This window comes from Asterias amurensis, chromosome 2, assembly GCF_032118995.1.
Source record: "Asterias amurensis chromosome 2, ASM3211899v1".
In the NCBI taxonomy this organism is placed as follows: domain Eukaryota; kingdom Metazoa; phylum Echinodermata; class Asteroidea; order Forcipulatida; family Asteriidae; genus Asterias; species Asterias amurensis.
Genome location: NC_092649.1, coordinates 2,394,691 through 2,414,352, shown reverse-complemented (window position 1 = coordinate 2,414,352; position 19,662 = coordinate 2,394,691). Strand labels below are relative to the sequence as shown.

The window sequence follows — 19,662 nt, the reverse complement described above, 5'->3', positions numbered from 1 at the left end:
CAACTGTATTACTTGACTACGATACGACAAGTGAATGAGCGTGTGATGGGATGTCAGAACACAACATGTTGTAAACAACTGTACTACAGAACATCCTGAGGGCTAGATGCTTTCCACAAGGACTCCAACCCAAGGAGTACTCATGTTTGATGAATGCTCTTTTATCTACAGAAGCCACTCAAGGATCCAGGAAAAAAATATATTGTTTTGTCAAACACAGCGAAAATGAGACTGTTGAAATAACCATCTACGGGAATACTAAAACAACCTTCTATTGGGTGATATTATGTTCATCTATGCCTGTGTTGGTTTCACTTCTGTTTTAAAAGCGATCAGTTAGACTTCTGAAGGACATTTTACACACGGAGCATTGAGTGGTTGATGGCATTGGTGACAGTCACAAAGTGAAACTAACTGAACCTACAATGTACGCAGGATCTGACGCCTACATGTACTACTCTGTTTGGATGCAGATCAAACGCCAATTAGCAACTGTTTAACGACAGAGCCGAGATGCTTTCAGTTGACCAAACAAAAGGCTAAAAACAAACCAGTGCCAGGGCTTTCACTGAGTGAAAGTTGACAGTGGGAATTAATATTCAGCATTAACAGTGATCCAGCTGGCCAAAAGCCAGGTTTTCTAAAACACCTGAGTACCAGTCACAATTCTCTACTGAAGTGGTCCCGCTGGCTCGTTCAATGTTGACAAGCATCCCAGTTAAATGTAAATAGGAGATATGGACAAGTGGAAAAGCTGCGTCCATCCAAGTGAAATGACAAGCTGCTGGCTAGTCCGTGAAAAAGTAAACAGCAATCCTTGAATTCACTGTATGTATAACATCAGAAAGGACCTGCTCAACAGATGATCTATATTTGAGGGAGAAATGCCTTTTTCTTCAGAACTACAAATGTGACTTGCCGCAAGAAATTGTCGTTCGGGTCACTTTAAGTGGGAAATGTCTTCAGTGCAATCGTTGTGCAACTTTCTTCGGGTCAACTATTCTGCTTTCTTCAACAAGAGAACGGGACAATTACCAGGACAGCCAATTGATACACACAGAAAAGGCAAGCTGTTTTATTTGTTTCTTTTCTTATACTGTATTTATGATACTGAGGCAGTTTTTTGCTTCTAACCAGGAAACAGGATCTCTAACCAAGTTACAATATTCCTTTATTTTTTCACTTCTCAAAATCCAAAAGCCTTCTTTCCAACTATTTGTCCAGTCAAAGTGTAACTGTTTCAGCCTAAATACACAAGGCAGGCCTAAAGCTGTACCAAATGTATGTTAAATCAATAAATAACACGTACATGTAGTTCTTACAGAGTGCTTTATCACACACAAGGGTTTCTCAAAGAAAACGCCAATTATTTTTTCTACAAGGTATGCGGAACTATGTTTGAAATTAAGATCAGGTTTCTTTACAAAACTGTTGTATTTGTAAAGTTAACATGAATTTAAGGTACATTGTATGTGGAACTATGTTTGTAAAATAAGATACATTTCTATACATAAAGAGAGAATAAATGTAAAAAGTAATATAAAAATGTAAAGGTATGAGCAACTACATGTTTGAAATAGAAGACCCATTTCTTTAAATACAAGTACGTCGCTATTTATGTGCTGATACAGAGTACACATACATCTGGGCAAATCCCTTTACAAGTGTACGGGGGGGGGGGGGGGAGTCTTCACTCACATACAGGTACACAACACACAGGACCTACATCTTAAAGGAACACGTTGCCTTGGATCGGTCGAGTTGGTCTTTGAAAAGCGTTTGTAACTGTTTTTTATAAAATGCATATGGGTAGAAAGATGTTGTAAAAGTAGAATACAATGATCCACACAAACATGCCTCGAAATTGCGTGGTTTTCCTTTTACCTCGTCGACTAACACGTCGGCCATTTACGGGGGTCAATTTTGACCCCCGTAAATGGCCGACGTGTTAGTCGACGAGGTAAAAGGAAAACCACGCAATTTCGAGGCAATCTTGTGTGGATCACTGTATTCTACTTTTAAAACATCTTTCTACCCATATGCATTGTATAAAAAACGGTTACAAACGCTTTTGTTTTGACCAACTCGTCCGATCCAAGGCATCGTGTTCCTTTAAGGCTCATTCTAGAATGAAGAAATAATGAATTAGTTCAAGACTTGAGATCTGGACGGCAAGAACCTGATAAGAAAAGATGAAAACTGTGGCCAAGTCTGTGTAACACAATCTTCAAAGAATATCGAGATGTAAAAAAAGCAGTGACTTCATGGAAAGATTTTTGGAAAAGAAGGAAAGAAACCTAACAATTTCGAAAAAGATCCCTGCACTCCACGAATATGCACACAAATTGACGCTTGTGAACGCAAATTTAATGAGTCTCTCTTTTTTGGGGGGGATGAACTTCACGTTAAATCCTAACTCGCATAGTCGAGCAGTCGCAGCAAGTATGAACCAGCCTAAACACACAGTACAATCTTTCTCCCAAACCAGCGCAAAACAGATTTATCATGGGAGCCTGACGTCAGGTGAATCAGGACAACTATATTGTGTTAAAGTATTCTCAGGTCACGCAAAAAAAAAACGCCCACACACCCATCTGGACGACACTATTTAATCCACCACTTCCACTTGTCATTTAATTATTTTGAACAGGATTCTCCCCTTACGTAAGTAAGGACATCAGGTTGATTGGCTCTAATTGCACGCTAATACAGGTGTGTCTGGTTCAATATGCTCCCCCAAAAGACTACATGTTGTCTTCCTTTTTTCTTCTTGCTATGTAAAAGCAAGATGAAACCAAGAAGAAAACATTCTGAGTTTATAATAGATGTTAATTTGCATCGGGGATAAAGAATATTAGTTTTGGTTTTTACCCATACACCGATGTGTGTTAGCACTGTATACTCAGTACTTTCTCGAGTCCTGTGAAAAAATATCACAGGCATGTTACTCGGGTGGGATTCAAACCCGCGACCCTTGCAATTCTAGAGCAGTGTCTTACCAACTAGACTTCTGATTTTGTTTCAATTTAGCGTGCTTTGGCCGAACTTCCAAAGTGTGGGTCGAGAATGCCCCAAATTTTGGAAAATCCTGGGGAGAACCACGGAAAGTTTTGAATAAATTATATTGCACAGTGTACAATAGCTGGCGAGAAAAATCATAGCGTAACTATTATACATGTACTTCCAAGCTGTAATTAACAATACAGTGACAATAAATACAACTGCTACAAATGGTTTTCTTGAAATAAGAAAAAAATTACATTTAAGGATACTTTTCTTGTGTCACTCCCAAAATCTTAATAGCAAAGTTTTCTTTAAGGAACATGTTGCCTTGGATCGGTCGAGTTGGTCTTTGAAAAGCGTTCTGTAACCGTTTGTTATAACATCGATATGGTTAGAAAGATACTGTAAAAGTAGAATACAATGATCTACACAAATATGCCTCAAAATTGCGTGGTTTTCTTTTTACCCTGTCGACTAACACGGTCGGCCATTTATGGGAGTCAAAATTTTGACTCCCATAAATGGCCGGCCGTGATGGTTCGCGACGTAAAAGGAAAACCGTGCAGTTGCGAGTGATACTTGTGTGGATCATTATATTCTACTTTCAAAACATCTTTCTAACCATATGCATTTCATAACAAACGGTTTCAAACGCTTTTAATAGACCAACTCGTCCAATCCAAGGCAACGTGTTCCTTTAAGAGTGACACAAGAATTTTGTGGAAAATTTTTTTTTTCTTATTTCAAGAGTTCAATTTTGTTGGCAGTGTACATTTATAGAGTACTCTTTGCACAGCACTAAACTGAGTAAAAAAATAATTAATTAATTAAAAAATGCAGTTGAACATGCAGGTCATTGTTCAAATAATTAAGATGAGTTTTCAGAGCCCTCTTTAAAAACCCTACACTGAGTCTGAAGTACTGTTTTGTCGTGTAAGGTTTTTGCAATTCCTTAAACTGAGACCAATTTAAACAGCTACCCGAGCGGAATGTTTTCAACGGAAATGGTATTTTAACTTGTTTATAATGCACTTGTTCACCATTTTAATGTAATTTTGATATGTGTACACTTTTGAATTTTTCGTAAATATCGATTAAAAATTCAGGCCCCAACCGTAAGGTTTTGAAAAACTAAAAACACTTCTGCCGTTGAGAGCGCACGTCAAAGGACAATGCCGCTGATGTCATCTCTGACAGCTTGCTTTGTTAAGCCTCCACGCTGCAACAAAGCGACTTTACAAATTGGAGCTCCCAGAAATGGCGTTTTGAGAGTGATTACGTAAAAGGGCTTTTCGCAAATCTCTCAGAAAAGCCCTGGATAAGGGCATTCAAAATGATTGTTTTTACACAATTGAAATCTTTTTATAGTCATATGACTCGATTTCCCTATTCTTTGAAAACATTTTAAGTGAATTTCAGCAAAGTTTACGCCTTGACAGATTCGTTCAAGCAGGTCTTTAAGAACACACTCTGCGGTAGTGCAGTTAATAACGATCCAATAATCTAAATTAGTAGTCCCAGCCAATATTTGATACATTCCGCCCAGAAAACGCAAACAGTTCTTTATAGAATCGAGAAGTCTCCCGATTTTTTGTTGTGATAAATCTACTGGAAATTCTAGCAAGTCTCTACCTTTCAAGTAGATGGTGTTACAGCAGACCAAATAAATTTTGTGCAATTCGTTCAAATAGTTGTTTTTGGTATGCCAAGGGCGTATGCACTGTGGAAGCTCGTTCCTAAGTATTAATCGTCGCTTTAGGGAAACCAACTTTGACTGCACAGACAAACAAAACTCTCTGTTAGGAAGTTGTTAATTGGAAAACAAGGCCTGCTTCACATAAAACAAAACTACGAAGTAAAGTTCAAATATATTTTTACACTCTACATTATCTTGTTGCTCCAATGTAAAATAGCAAATAATACAGAATTGAGAAAACACCATGAGAAAATAATATTTATGACAGGATTTGTGGTAAAGATGGAGCATTCATTGATTATTGTTATTTTTAATTTGTTTTCCAATAGCAAAATTATTTATTCAAACTTTAAGGCACTGGACACTATTGGTACTTACTCTCAATAATTGTTAGCACAAAAACTTACTAGAGTGCTGTTATTAGTAGTACAAAAACATTGTGAGAAACGGCTCCCTCTGAAGTAACCTAGTTTTCAAGAAAGAAGTAATTTACCACTAAAATATTTGAATTTAATTTAGATTTTTGAATGCAATTTCAATTTTCATATGATAACAGAATTGCCAACACGTTTATCTACCTTGTTCTCTAGGCCCGCATTAGACAAATAATTTGTGAAAATTTATACTGAAGCTAGATTCAAACTTTGGACAAGGATTATTTGTTTTACACCCGGGTACTGTACATTCATTTCAAGACACTGGACACTATTGGTAATTGTCAAAGACCAGTCTTCTCACTTGGTGTATCTCAACATATGCATAAAATAACAGACCTGTGAAAATTTGAGCTCAATCAGTCGTCAAAGTTGCAAGATAATAATGAAAGAAAAAACACCCTTGTCACACGAAGTTGTGTGCTTTCAGATGCTTGATTTTGAGACCTCAAACCCTAAATCTGAGGTCTCGAAAAATTACCAAGTACTCCAGAGGGAGCCCTTTCTCACAATGTTTTATACTAGCAACCTCTCCCCATAACTCGTTACCAAGAAAGGTTTTATGCTAATATTATTTTGAGTAATTACCAATAGTGTCCACTGCCTTTTACAGGGAAGGTACACGTTTGGTAATTACCCAAAGCAAATATTATCTTAAAAACTGACTTATCCCCGATGCAAATTTAACATCTATTATAAAAACTGACTTGGTAACAAGCATGGATGTCATTTTGGCTAAACTATTAACAAGAAGCCAGAAATGGAAGGACAAGTCTTAATCTTGTTTGTCAGTTTGATTTCACTTTCATACTATTTCATGGCTCAATTTTACTTTCCCAACAATTAAGATATATCGCAATAAACTACATTTTAAAACGAAATATTTGAAGTAAATTTGTAAAAGATTTGAAGAAAGTATAGCATACCCATGCTGTCCATGGTAGCACGTCTGGCAGGTTATGAGTTATGAGTTTGTCTTTTTTAACAATAATAATGGATTATGGATTATAACATACAGTTGCAACTCCTTGCCTGGTACTATAAACTCATTGGCCTGGGACTAACTCTATTGAAACAGTTTATTTGGGCCAGGGGTGCGTTCCACTCGCGCAAACGACTCGCAACTGTTCGCGCAAACGTTTTTTTATCGTTTGAACGATTGGTGCGTATACGCGATGTCAATATGGCGGCGCCCTGAAATGAAGATGGCGCGCACCATACGTAGGTTTTTTTTTAACTTCGTTTTTGCTGCAATAGTCCTCTTTTTGACATCATTACATCAACTAATTAACTTTGTTATTCCAAATCTGCATTATCATCCACCGAAAATACAATGTAATTATGTTTGTGACAAAGAAATAATACCGTATGCTTGTCCGCCATTTTAAAAACCACTCGCCAACACCTCAGAAGTATGTTCGCCTAAAGTTGCCAACGTTCGCCAACGGTGGCGGCGAACAACTCGTTCCACTTGAAATTGTTGGCGAACGTGCGCAACTGTTGGCAACGTTTGCGCGAGTGGAACGCATCCCAGGTCACCATGGGAACTTAGGATCATAACCTACCCCACTTTATAGGAATTCCCCATCCGGGGGTTTCCCTTCCAAGTAAAAACTGAGTAGTTTTTAGGCCATGTATGTATGTTTCGTTTTTGAAAAGGGCAAGGGCACCAAGGCATTTTCTCCTTGTAAAAGGGCACCCTATGAGGAAATCATAAATTTCTGCAAGTAGAGCATTTCAAGGGCACCAAGGCAATGACCAGGGGGCACGGAGGCAATCTCCTTCTTGCCTCCATGAAGTATCAGGTCTGACATTTAATATTCTCTGCACGGCCATGGGCAACTATCCAAGATATCATGTTGGGAGTCTTTGGTTACTTTTACCAGGAAAAAGGTTTTTAAAATAACACCATGAGGAATCGATCTTGTTTCATGACATTCATCAATTGAGAAACTTTCAGGACTTGTTCAAAAAAGTATAAAATATCTTGACAGACAAAATTTATAAATTGAGTTTGTTGAAACCCAGTCAAAAATAAGGTTGCGATAGGTTAGCGAGTACGTGTTGTTTGCACTGAAATTCTGAGCAGTTACTGCTGATGCAACTCCATGCCCAAACGAGCAGGAATCAAGTTACTTTAGCATCGCAAACTGATAGCTAATAAGTCGCTTGATGCCTGGCAAATGTCCAGCGACGGGCAAAATCATTAAAAACACACACAATTCGTACATGTATTTCAGAGGGAATCGCACAGGACGGACAAAGGCAGGACATTGGACGAGTGCCTGCCGGACACCACCAGCCAAAAAAACGGCCAAGAATTCAATCCATTTCCACTACGGCAGTGTACGCGAGACTTTTATTTGTGACTGTGACCGCCTAATTGGGCAATCTTTAGCCAACCTCTACATGCCAGTCGATGCCTCCACATCGCAACCACTGCCAGGCCTCTGCTTTAATTGTGAATGGGGTATATAGTGCTATACAATGTATAGAAACTGAAACATGTCAATGCAAGCCTAGTATGTGCCATTTTATATCAGAGGCATTATAGTAATTTAAAGCTCAACAAGAGTGATAATGACCTAATAGTATTAATATAAACAAACGAACCAATCCCTCAATGTTTCATTACACATTATGACCATTCTCTTACAAAATAGACAATTATTTGTCTTTTTTAGAATATACATCATTTATAGAAACGTTACTGACACTTAGTTTTAAATACACATAGTAATGTAGCAGAGGCTAATCCTTTAAATTGTGTGACATTTTTGTAGGTAAGCAAAAAGGTAATGAATGGGAATGAATGGACTCTTGTAAAAACTGCTTATATAATATGCATAAACTATGTACATAGTAGGATTTGAGGCATTGCATGATGAAGTATTTGGTTTGTGGTAATCCCATGTGTGTATCTACTTGCCAGGTAGAGTTTGTTCTTTAGAGAAAAGACAGTCATGCTATAAATTCTACTACCGTGGAGTAATTTTATCAGAATATTTGGAAGACTTCTCAGTTCTGAAAAGAACTGTACTGCTCTTTAACTACTACCTGGGCAGAAGGTATCGAAAATTGGCGAGGACTACTACTTTAGCTAATAGGATTGTTGTTAAAGCCATTATACACTTTCGGTAAACAGTATTGTCCAAGTCCCACACTTCGTGTATAACAACTTATGTATAAAATAACAAACCTGTGAAAATTTAGGTTCAATTGGTCATCGGAGTCGGGAGAAAATATTGGGAAAACCCATTCTTGTTTCCGCGCATTTCGCCGTGTCATGACATGTGTTTAAAATAAGTCCGTAACTCTCGCTAACAAGAATTTATATTTTTTTATGTTTTCTCAAAAAGTAAAGCATTTCATGGAACAATATTTCAAGAGAAGTCTTTCACCATTACCTTCTGTAAACCCTGTAAATTGTTCGTAAATCTGGTAACGTTTTTTCTTTCTTTTTTCTGTACCGAAAGTGTATAATGGCTATAACTGCACCGCCGCGGAGTGACTTCTTAAGTTGGTCTCAACATTTCGACTAGCTTGCTCTAGTCATCGTCAGAGACAAGAAAGAAGTGAGCCCCTTTAGTCTATTAGAAGTAAAACTAGTTATCAGTAACAGGATAATCCGAGGATTGAAACTGATAAAAAAAAAACTGAAGTCATGGAATAATCTTCCCTGTACTGTATATTCAAGCATATTATAACAACTGAAATTAAAAGTTGACACGCAAACAAGTTTCTGTTTGCATTAGTGGGTTCTTTACACTGATCACACCATTCCTCATTACCATGAAGAGGATTCGATGGAAAAAAGCCTAGAGCTTTGATGCTTGTTTGATTTACCAGTAACTTCTTTTCCCTGTGACTGACCTGTGTGTCTCGTGATCTTAGAATCACCTCATGTTGTTGTTTGGATGAGAGCAAGAAAGTGTGCAGGGACAAGTTTAAATTATTGCAAGAGTACGACACTTGAGGCAAGTATACCGCAGGCTTTTTTTTTAAAGTAAAGTAAAGAACATAGGATTTGAAAGTTGGCAAGGTGGATGCTTCTGAAGTCAGTAAAAGTGTAACCTACATGGTATGTCAGTTGTACATGTATATTATTTCCATACTAGGATATTCTGTGATTGCACATGTATGATACATGAACTCACAAGTATCAGATATTTTTACTTACTAAATCATTTTTGTGACCTTTCTTTTGTTGAGATTTTTTGTAAAACATAATTTGGGGTTGAACAAAGAGAAATTTACTAGAGCAGTATTAACCAAACCCTATGGTTTAACATGCAGGTGCTCTACCAACTGAGCTATCTAGCCCTATGTTTGTAATCTCCCTATTTAAAGTTCCCTTTAATAATTCCACAAGCCTAAATTAACAAATTACCAAACTGGATCACCATTAATTACTGTCTCTTAAAAAAAAGAACCATTACTTAACTTTAAGAAGCAGTGGATGCCATTATCTGTTATGAGCAGATTGTATGAGTCATATTGTACAGGTACATCAATTTAAACTTGATGTGTGGTTGTGGCGACTTACAGCGTGAATTTGTACACAGCAGCTGGAGATACAGCTGCTTAAATGAACACGTTGCCTCAGATCGGTCGAGTTGGTCTTGGAAAAGCGTTTGAAGCCATTTGTTATGGAAGTGGTTAGATAGATAATTTAAAAGTAGAATACAATGATCCACACAAACATGCCCGGAAATTGCACGGTTATCCTTTTACGTCACAAAGAAACACGGTCAGTCATTTTGGGGAGTCAAAATTTTGGCTGGGATGCCTTGTACAAAACAAAGATGGATAGTAATAATAAGATGTTATAGATGTTAAATTTGCATCGGGGATAAAGAATATTAATTTTGGTTTTTACCCATACACCGAGGTGTGTCAGCACTGTATACTCAGTACTTACCCGAGTCCTGTGAAAAAATATCACAGGCATGTTTTTTTTTGTTTTTTTCACAGTACATGTACTCGGGAAACTACGGAGTATACAGTGCTAACATACATCGGTGTATTGGTAAAAACCAAAATTAATAAAATAAGAATTTGTTGAATCACGAAGCTCACAGTTGAGTTCTTCAAGAAAGTTCCTTAGCACAATAAAGTTATGCGGGGGGAGGGTTACAGGCCTACATGTACATTGCAGATGTGTAGAATGCAAATAGTGTAAGGACTAGACATTATACCAAAGAAGACATATATACCAAAGAAGAGAAGTTCATGTCGTTTCCAATTTCAGGAAATCAGTGGCAGAATAAGGTACTTAGCAAAACCGAAAATGTAAGCAAAGTTTCACTTCTGTCTTAAACATGACCCAAAGAACATACATCATGCACAATATGTAGCTAAGTGTCACTAAATAACTCCAAAAATTTATCCTGCCTAATGCAAAACTCTGCTGTTATGACCACAAGTCGTCGCTTATAAATGCATTGTGTAAACTAAAAGGCTCAAAAACATCAAGTCAAAAAAAGTCATAAAATCATTTCCCTTTTTCCACAGTGAAAATTGCGCGAAGCCAGTGCAGTACAAATTAACTGTATAACTTTTAAAACTTTTGCCTCTATGCAAAATGATGTTTTGAAAACAACTGCAAAAAAGTCTCACATAGGAATGTTTAGTGCTTGATTAAAGGCAGTGGACACTATTGGTAATTGTCAGAGACTAGCCCTCAGAGTTGATGTATCTCAACATATGCATAAAACAATAAACCTGTGAAAGTTTGAGCTCAATCGGTCATCGAACTTGCGAGATAATAATGAAAGAAAAAAACACCCTTGTCACACCAAGTTGTGTGCGTTTAGATGGTTGATTTCGAGACCTCAAGTTTTAAACCTGAGGTCTCAAAATCAAATTTGTGGAAAATTACTTCTTTCTCAAAAACTATGACACTTCAGAGGGAGCTGTTTCTCACAATGTTTTATACCATCAACCTCTCCCCATTACTCGCCCCCAAGAAAGGTTTTATGCTAATAATTATTTTGAGTAATTACTAATAGTGTCCACTGCCTTTAAGTTTAGGAGTGATTACCGAATGTGCTGTATACCCTCCCATAAATATCCTCCCTTATGTTCAATATTCTTGTCTTCTTAGTGTTTTGTGGTGGTAGTTGCAGTACAATAATTGATTCATACAAATAGTTTTAGAAGCCTTCACAGGAAGTTGTCTGATATAACAACTTTAGTATACAGCTCTTATCATGAAATACTGAGTGGGATTCCTCAAGGATGAATTCATTCACAACTAAAGGCCCTTTAAACGGACTACATTCATCTGGTTCTGAATACTTCACTGCACATACAATTTCTACCATACTAAATAGTTTAGGACAATTGAAACGGTTGTGAAATTGTGAGAACCATTTGAAACCACTCATAAAATGGCAAAACTGTGACAAAATTTACGCTGTAAACGCTTGCTCAGGATGCATTCAAACAATGTATCAAGTAATTGTGGCTTGTTTGGCATTTTGTACTGTATGGTGAAAAATTTATTTTATGTAGACCTAATTTGAAAAAATAATTTTATGTAAAGGCCGAAATGATTTTCCCATCGAGGATAATAAAGTGCATTGAATTAAATCATACTGCAGACAGGCATAGTTTATATTCGGAACCTTTAACTGAATTCATATCCACCTTCATCTAATTCGGACTTTGCAAAAGGTGTGCCGACTTCCTTTTCCTGAATGGATGATAATGACATGGCCAAATGTTCACCTACATCCAAGGCAACACTTAAATTTTCTTACTACCAGTTATAATATTAATTCTTGGATCACTGTAAGCACGAGAAGACATCTGCAGTCTGTCTTTAAGTTGTATTATGAAGATCGAGACAGGGGTGTGTGTAGAACAAACTGATGTCACAAGATAGATTCTGAGCACAGTAGCTCACTCCATTGTTCCCGCTTTTACAACCACGGAATGTAAGTACAATGTACTTTATAAACAAAATGTAATGCGCAGTATGTTTGGATAATTCCTCTTCTTCTACTTTTTGTTTGGGGAGGGGGGGGGGGGGGTGGAGCGATATTACTGAATCCTTTGCATTATTTGACCTAAAGTGTGAAGCACACAAGCTAAGACAACTGAAAGCTTGTATTCAAATGTCAATTGGTTTGACAATATAATTTCCTTCAAGATTTCATTTTAGAGCATTATGAGTAACACAAAATGTTGTCTTATTTTTTTAATTTTGTTTCATTTACACTTTACACTAGTAAAATAAATGAGATCGACTGTTATGCCCAAATGTCCGCGTTCTTGTCTTAATCCGGGTTCGCATTGGTCTTAAAATGGTAAGCTTACCGCCACAAATTGCTAACTTACCGATATTAAGTCCAAATGCCAACAGCCAGTAACTTACAGGGCTGGTAAGTTACCGCCATGGCGCTGTTAACTTAACAGGCCGATTTGAGCCACGGTAACTTAAAGCCATTATACACTTTCGGTAAACAGTATTGTCCAAGTCCCACACTTTGTGTATCACAACTTATATATAAAATAACAATCCTGTGGAAATTTAGGCTCAATCGGACATCGGAGTTGGGAAAAAATAACGGGAAAACCCACTCCTGTTTTCGCGCGTTTCGCCGTGTCATGACATGTGTTTATAACAAATCCGTAATTCTCGTTAACGAGAATTTATATTGTTTTACCGTTTTCTCAAAAAGTAAAGCATTTCATGGACTAATATTTCAAGAGAAGTCTTTCACCATTACCTTCTGTAAACCCTGTAAATTATTTGTAAACCTGCGATTTTTTTTTTTTTTTTTTCTGTACCGAAAGGGTCCAATGGCTTTAACAATGTTAACGTTACAGGGACAAGAAAGTCCAATGCGAACACACCACTCCGGTAACTTAACAATACTATCACGTGACTTTTATCTAAAAGGTCTTCTGATGTTCGAACCAACGAATGCAAAACTTGCTGCTCCAAAAATTGCAGGTTAAATAGCTGCGTGTCCATTGGGTACGCAGCACGCGGAGCCCAAGCCTGAGCCTAAACTGGTGCCCAGGCCGAGGTTTGACAAAGGCCCCATGTAAATTACCGGACACAATTTAATCCAAGCGTGAACAGCTGTTAACCTACCGGGCCTACCGGTTACCAGACCCAAAAGTCCAATGCGAACTCGGCTTTTGCTCTCCAACATATTCAGTGCAATCCCAAACACACATTTTTTTTACAAAATATTTTTGGCATTTGGGATCTTTCCTTTCCAGTTTTAAGGAATTGCGTAATAGCAACCTTATTTAACGTTAACATCATTAGAAATATCTGATCTTTTTTTCCCATCAATATTACGTTAGTAAGCTGATACAAATACAGGGTTCGGAGGTCATGAACATGGACAGAGCAATGGACAGAGTTACAGTTAACAAATGACCTTCAAGCTTTGATAGGCTTGAGTGATAATTAGCTTGGTCACCATTGGGGCTTAAGCAGGGTAATAACAGTGCACAAGGTCAACTAAAGCATGGAGGAAGAAAATAGACTCCTTCTATTTTCTTCCTCCATGACTAAAGTAACCATTTGGGGCTCGAGCAGGGTGTCACAGTGGACTAGTAACCATTGGGGCTCAACCAGGGTATATTGCACGTACAGTCCATCCACTAAAGTGACCATTTGGGGCTCACAAGCAGGGTATAATGCACAGTGGACTAAAGTCACCATTGGGGCTCAAGCAGGGTATGGTGCAAAGTCGACTAAAGTCACCATTTGGGCTCAAGCAGGGTATAGTGCACAGTTGACTAAAGCCACCATCGGGGCTCATCAAGCAGGGTATAGTGCACAGTCAACTAAAGTCACCATTTGGGCTCAAGCAGGGTATAGTGCACAGTGGACTAAAGTCACTATGGGGCTCAAGCAGGGTATAGTGCACAGTGGACTAAAGTCACTATGGGGCTCAAGCAGGTAGTAGGCCTGCCTAGTGGGGCTCAAGCAGGTAGTAGGCCTGCCTAGTGGGGCTCAAGCAGGTAGTAGGCCTGCCTAGTGTAGTGGACAGTCACTAAAGTCACCATTGATGCTCTAAAGCAGGATATACATGTAGTGCACAAAGTCAACTGAACTGGACCAAGTCAGAGTATGAAGTGTACTAAGTCGACACACATGCTGTACACCAAGTTTTATTGCTTTTGTTGAGCTATTGAGAAGAAACATAGCTTGGTATCTTTGAAGCTTTGCATCTGTGTGAATGATCTGTGTGTAGCTCCAAGCACTAGAACACATTCACCCTAAGCAGACGTTAACATACATGTATCATCCGAAACGAAATACATGTAGTTACAAAGTATAATTGGTGTCTCATTTAGAAAGTTCACTGATTTAAAAACCAAACCAGGAACAATCCTTCTGAAAGTGAAAGATTGTCAATTCTGACAGACCATCAATCCTTAAATCTTGTAATGTTTTGTAAACTCTCTCTCTCTTGGAAGAAGTGTTGGCTATAAAAATATGAGAACGTTGGTTTGTTCTCAGCAAATCCCTGTGTACAGAAGGGCCTGGAATTACACTCAAGCCCTAGCCGCCGTTGCCCCTGGTTGCTGGCATAGGTACCCTTCAAAAGTTTCCCAATGTCACCAGGAGACAAGTTTTCCAATGGAAGTGCCCTTTGCAATTTAAATGAAAAAGGCCTTGCCCATTTAACAAGTTCAAAAATGATATTCCAGGTCTGGTACAGCACTCTGCTTGTCTAAAGTGTTCCCTGCTCGCATTTTATTGAAGATGAGCAGAGTTCACTGAAGACAGACTCAGCTGGGGTTGATTTTTGTTTAAGAACGACTCTGCTAGGGTTACATGTATAAGGGTTGAAATGCTCAAAGAGAAAGAATCGGTTAGGATTGAAAGTTGAAGCGCCCAAAGAGAAAGACTCACTCTGAGGGTTGATTTTTGAGGCCTTTACCGCTTTTAGCATTTATACAACCATAGAGACCAGGAGCTCTACAATATCACAGATCCTGGATTGTTAATCAGTTTGCAATCAGCTAGAACTTGCCATCTTTGTTTACACATGAGGTTATATATTTTATAAAGAATGGCCTAAGCCTTTTGCTCAGGAAGAGTTCCTCATTTATTATTACAGTTATACTTCTATCGCTGTTTACTTTTAAAGGTGAAATGCGTCTGCCTATTGATATTATTATTTCTGTCTGTGTGGTATGAACACAAATTCTCTAATTTTCATACCCAAGCAAAGCCTATCACAGGTAGTCGATTGCTGTAACTGTGCTAGTCTTGGTGCAAGACGTTTCTCGTTTCACGCACACCGCGGCCAATTCACCGACAGCACGCGCAACGACTCACCTGACTTATAGTCCACTCACCGCCGCGGAGAAACATCTTGGTCCGTGTGCTGATCGCTCGGGAAATTCCGAGCACATTCCGTGCTGCGCTAGGCCTGCATAACTCTGACGTAGCAGTATCAGCATAATTTCCCACAGTCTGGTATCTGTACGTCTTCGGTGCAACGCAACCAGAAACAGCCAGGCTTCCTCGTATGTTGGTGTGTAGGGCTTGTATATTTACGTTCGTTTTTTAATTTTTGTAAACATGATTGCTGCTGAACGATGTGCGAATTTTAGTTTGCCCTAAAATATGTTTTTTAGGGAAGATTTTGAGAATTTTTGTAAGTGCAATTAATTGAGGGGAATGGAATCTTAAAATGTTATGAACGAGGATGTTTATTAGCAACAGAGCTAACAAAAATAGATCGATGTACACGAACGTGGGATTTTCTGGCATTTTTAGTCTTAGTCCAAATGGTAACTTTGTAGGTACAAATAATTATAGGGTCACAGTGCCTGAAAGTACTTTTTATGCAGAAAAAACTAAACACTACACCCGAAACTTCCGTATCATACTCACACAGCTTGGTCAAAATCAACCGGTGGTCGACCACCATTATATCTAAGCCTCTGAGTAATTTGACACGTCTTCGCGAAGATAAGAAGCCCAGCCACAACACCTCGTTGGCATTCGGTTGTGTACTGTGTGCATGTGTACAAGATGGTACATGTACATGTCAGACATATCCTTTGCCGACACACTTGGCCACAATTAGACGTGACATGTAATGGAGGACAATTTTCGCCCAAAACTGTGCTTTATAGTCAAGTGCCGATAGCCATGCAGGATATCTTTCTTTATTTTCGAAATAATGTGCAAATATACCCATACAAGTTACAAGTTTTCTAAACCGCAAATAAAACACTCGACTCCTTGAGTCTTGCCGATGCGGTCAGCAATATTGTTATAGGGATTTTTTCATTGACTGACAATTTCTTCCCTCTAACAATCGATCGCAACCGCTGATCTCTATAACATAAAGATCAGTGATTGCCTAGCTTTGCATGCACAACAAAACGCACATGGTGTGTATATCCCCGGGTTCCCGCGGTAGCATGATGCAGCAAGGTTTTTACTCAACATGTCGGGTGCATGCAAGTTACCAGGCTGGCCCGCTTGTCTGTTTCCAGTTGTGCGCGTGCGTAGTATATTGTTGACCCACACGTTGAATATGTATGTGAGGTCACATAACTCAAACATGCACACGGACCAAGACGTTTCTCCGGCGATGAGTGGACTTATAAGTCAGGTGAGTCGTTGCGCACGCTGTCAGTGAATTGGCTGCAGTGTGTGTGAAAAGGAAACGAGAAACGTCTTGCACCAAGACTATAACTGTGCTGGTACCTGTTTATCGTGGCATCATACACTTTTTCAGTGACTACCCCAACAGGAACAGTTAGCTCGTCGTTTCTCTGTGTAGACCAGCTCAGCTTTTTCACTGCTCAAAGGTTGATATTAAATGGGTCTTTCAGGTACATGATCTAGCATAGCAGTCTAAGCAAATAGCAATTGAATGATTCCCAGGATGCTGTAAAACCAGTCTTGCACAACGTAAACAGTGCACAGCCTTTTCATTTATTTATTCTCTTCGCACCTTGCATGACGACCAATGACGCCACCACGCACCATCCCAGTTTAGCTTCCTACGTGAGCTGTTTAGGGATTAAATTACTGATACTCAAGACTCAAAACACAGTAACATGGTCAGGCCTTGTGGTTAACCGTTTGTGAAAAGTAGCCCACCGGGCTAGCTTGGTCAGGGGTCGAAATTGCCACTAACCCGCTAGCCCGAGACTACCAGATTTACAGCCGGGCTACTGATTTTTTTAGTTTGATAGCCCGGCAGGCTAGTGGAAAAATAATGCAAAAATCTCATCACAAACAATAAAGAACTGTGCTATAGTAAAGTTTGAGCCGTGACGCAAAACATAATGTGTCTTTCGGGCTACCAAAATCTCATCAGGGCTACTAAAAGTTCTTGAATACTAGCCCTGCTGACTACCATGAAAAAAAACTTAATTTCGACCCCTGTTGGTAAACTATTGGCCTAGTCTTAGTTCTGATTACTCCTAGAACTAGAACGTGTTCGTTCCGCGGGAAACGATAGCAGAACAAACCTAATAGTTCTAGGACTGGAGTACTATCTGATGTAATGATTAGTAATGGTAGTAGTTGCGATAACATAACCCTCCTGCCGACGGCGGAGCCGAAGGGTTACGAGTCGCTTCAATGGAAAAACGGCGAAATATTTTAGTCAACAGATTTGCTAATTTTTTACCACTTTAAAAAATAATGACACAAATTCTATGAACACGAACGTAATCCTCAATGTCTAATGAATAAGATTCAAAAACACAATTGAGAAAATATTTTGAAAAAAAAGGACAAATACTTACCAGATTCCGGGAGCGAAACAGTCACAAATTTCCCAGGTTCTATTTTTGAACCTGTCGCTGGTTACCATGCGCAGCCCCAAGCGCTGAACCCAACCGCAGGTACCAGCCGACCGAGCCGCAGCCAAGTTTGACTAAACCATTCTGTAAAAGGGGTGTTACAAGGGGTGCTGCAATGCAGCAGTGCTTTAAGTGAGTGAACAGCGGGCATAGTGAACGGACAGCGCACCCGCACTGCCGCGCTGCCTTATAACACCCCTTTTACAGAATGGTTTAGTCTAACAGCAATGAACATCGGGAAGTCACAAAATGGCGAAGCGACAGGTTCAAAATAGAACCTGGGACTGTTTCGCTCCGGGATCTGGTAAGTTTTTGTACTTTAGTTCAAAATACTTGTCTCAATAGTGTGTTGAATGTTATGCATTAGATATTGAGGATTAAGGTCGTGTTCTTAGAATTTAAGTCATGATTTTCGAAAGGGGAAAAAATTGAGCAAATCTGTTGACTAGCTGTTGAAATTGTACGTGTTTGACCATTTCGCCGGTTTGTCGATTGAAGCGACTCGTAACCCTCCGGCTACGCCGTCGGCAGGAGGGTTAACGTTATCGCAACTATAATGTAGGTGATCACAACCAGCTAAATCGACCTATCCACTAAGCTCCGCCCCATTGCGCATTGACCACACAACACAACGAAGGTTCGATGAATAAGATCCGACATGCGTGCGCACATAAACAGAGTTGTGCAGAAAGGCATTGGAGAGGCCCACGTGTTCTTGCTCACATATGGATCGTGGGCGGAGCCTACTAGATTGGTCTATTGTCAATATTCACCACATTAACTCACATCTTTTTTAAAGGAAGAAGTATTCATTGAGCATTATTTTTAATTTTAAACAAGTAAATTTTTACTAGCCCACATGATATAATGACAAAATGGATTGGCCTACCCTAAGGCTTTGTCAATGTTAGACAATGATTTAGACCTTATTTAGACTTACTTTAGTGAGTGTAATGTATTCACTGCAGCGCATTGTATTTTATTTTATTTCTTATTTTGTTTGAAAACAAAAAGCCTATCATTTTCAATTTGCTTTGGGAGACTTGTGACTTTTTGTGTGAATGTGATACACTTCTTGTTTTTGCTTAGGATCCAGAAAAGTGCACTGTGGTGGTGACGTGCGGAAAACTATCCCTTTTTTGGCACAACTATAGAATGCAGGTACACTTCGAAGCTTCCACTGCGCCTCCGTGGAGACGGAGTCGCGGTGACGTTCATACGTACACAGTACACTGGAGTTGAGGTCGCGCTCTGTTGCTTAACTATAAATATTTGGCAACCTAGGGGGCACTCTGAAAGATGCACAACAGCGCCCTCATTAGGCTCGAAAATACACAACTGCGCTGTGATGTCAATTTATTTTATACGATAACTCACAAGACCATTAGATGATTATTTCAATAATTATGGGAACTCCGTACAAATAATTAATAACTATTAATATTGCCGTACTACATATTACCCCAAAACAGGATTATTTCCAAATGGGAAATAATTAAAGGCCGAATCCTAATACATTAGAGGATTATTTAAAAAAGGGAAAGAAAGCCTGAATTCCGTACAATTATTAATATTGCCCTCATACACTTGACCCCATTAGAGGATTATTTAAAAAAAGGGAAAGAAAGCCCGAATTCCGTACAATAATTAATATTGCCCTAATACACTTGACCCCAATAGAGGATTATTTAAAAAAAAGGGAAAGAAAGCCCGAAT

At 38.9% G+C, this 19,662-nt stretch overlaps 2 protein-coding genes across 2 annotated transcripts in view; one reads left to right on the top strand and one right to left on the bottom strand.

Annotated features, from left to right (window-relative positions):
- The window catches only part of LOC139951846 (uncharacterized), a 112,517-nt gene that overhangs the window by 6,795 nt on the left and 86,060 nt on the right, over positions 1-19,662 (top strand). The gene's annotated exons all lie outside the window — the stretch shown is intronic.
- Positions 1-19,662, bottom strand: part of LOC139951912 (quinone oxidoreductase-like protein 2 homolog) — a 39,639-nt gene that overhangs the window by 19,087 nt on the left and 890 nt on the right. The gene's annotated exons all lie outside the window — the stretch shown is intronic.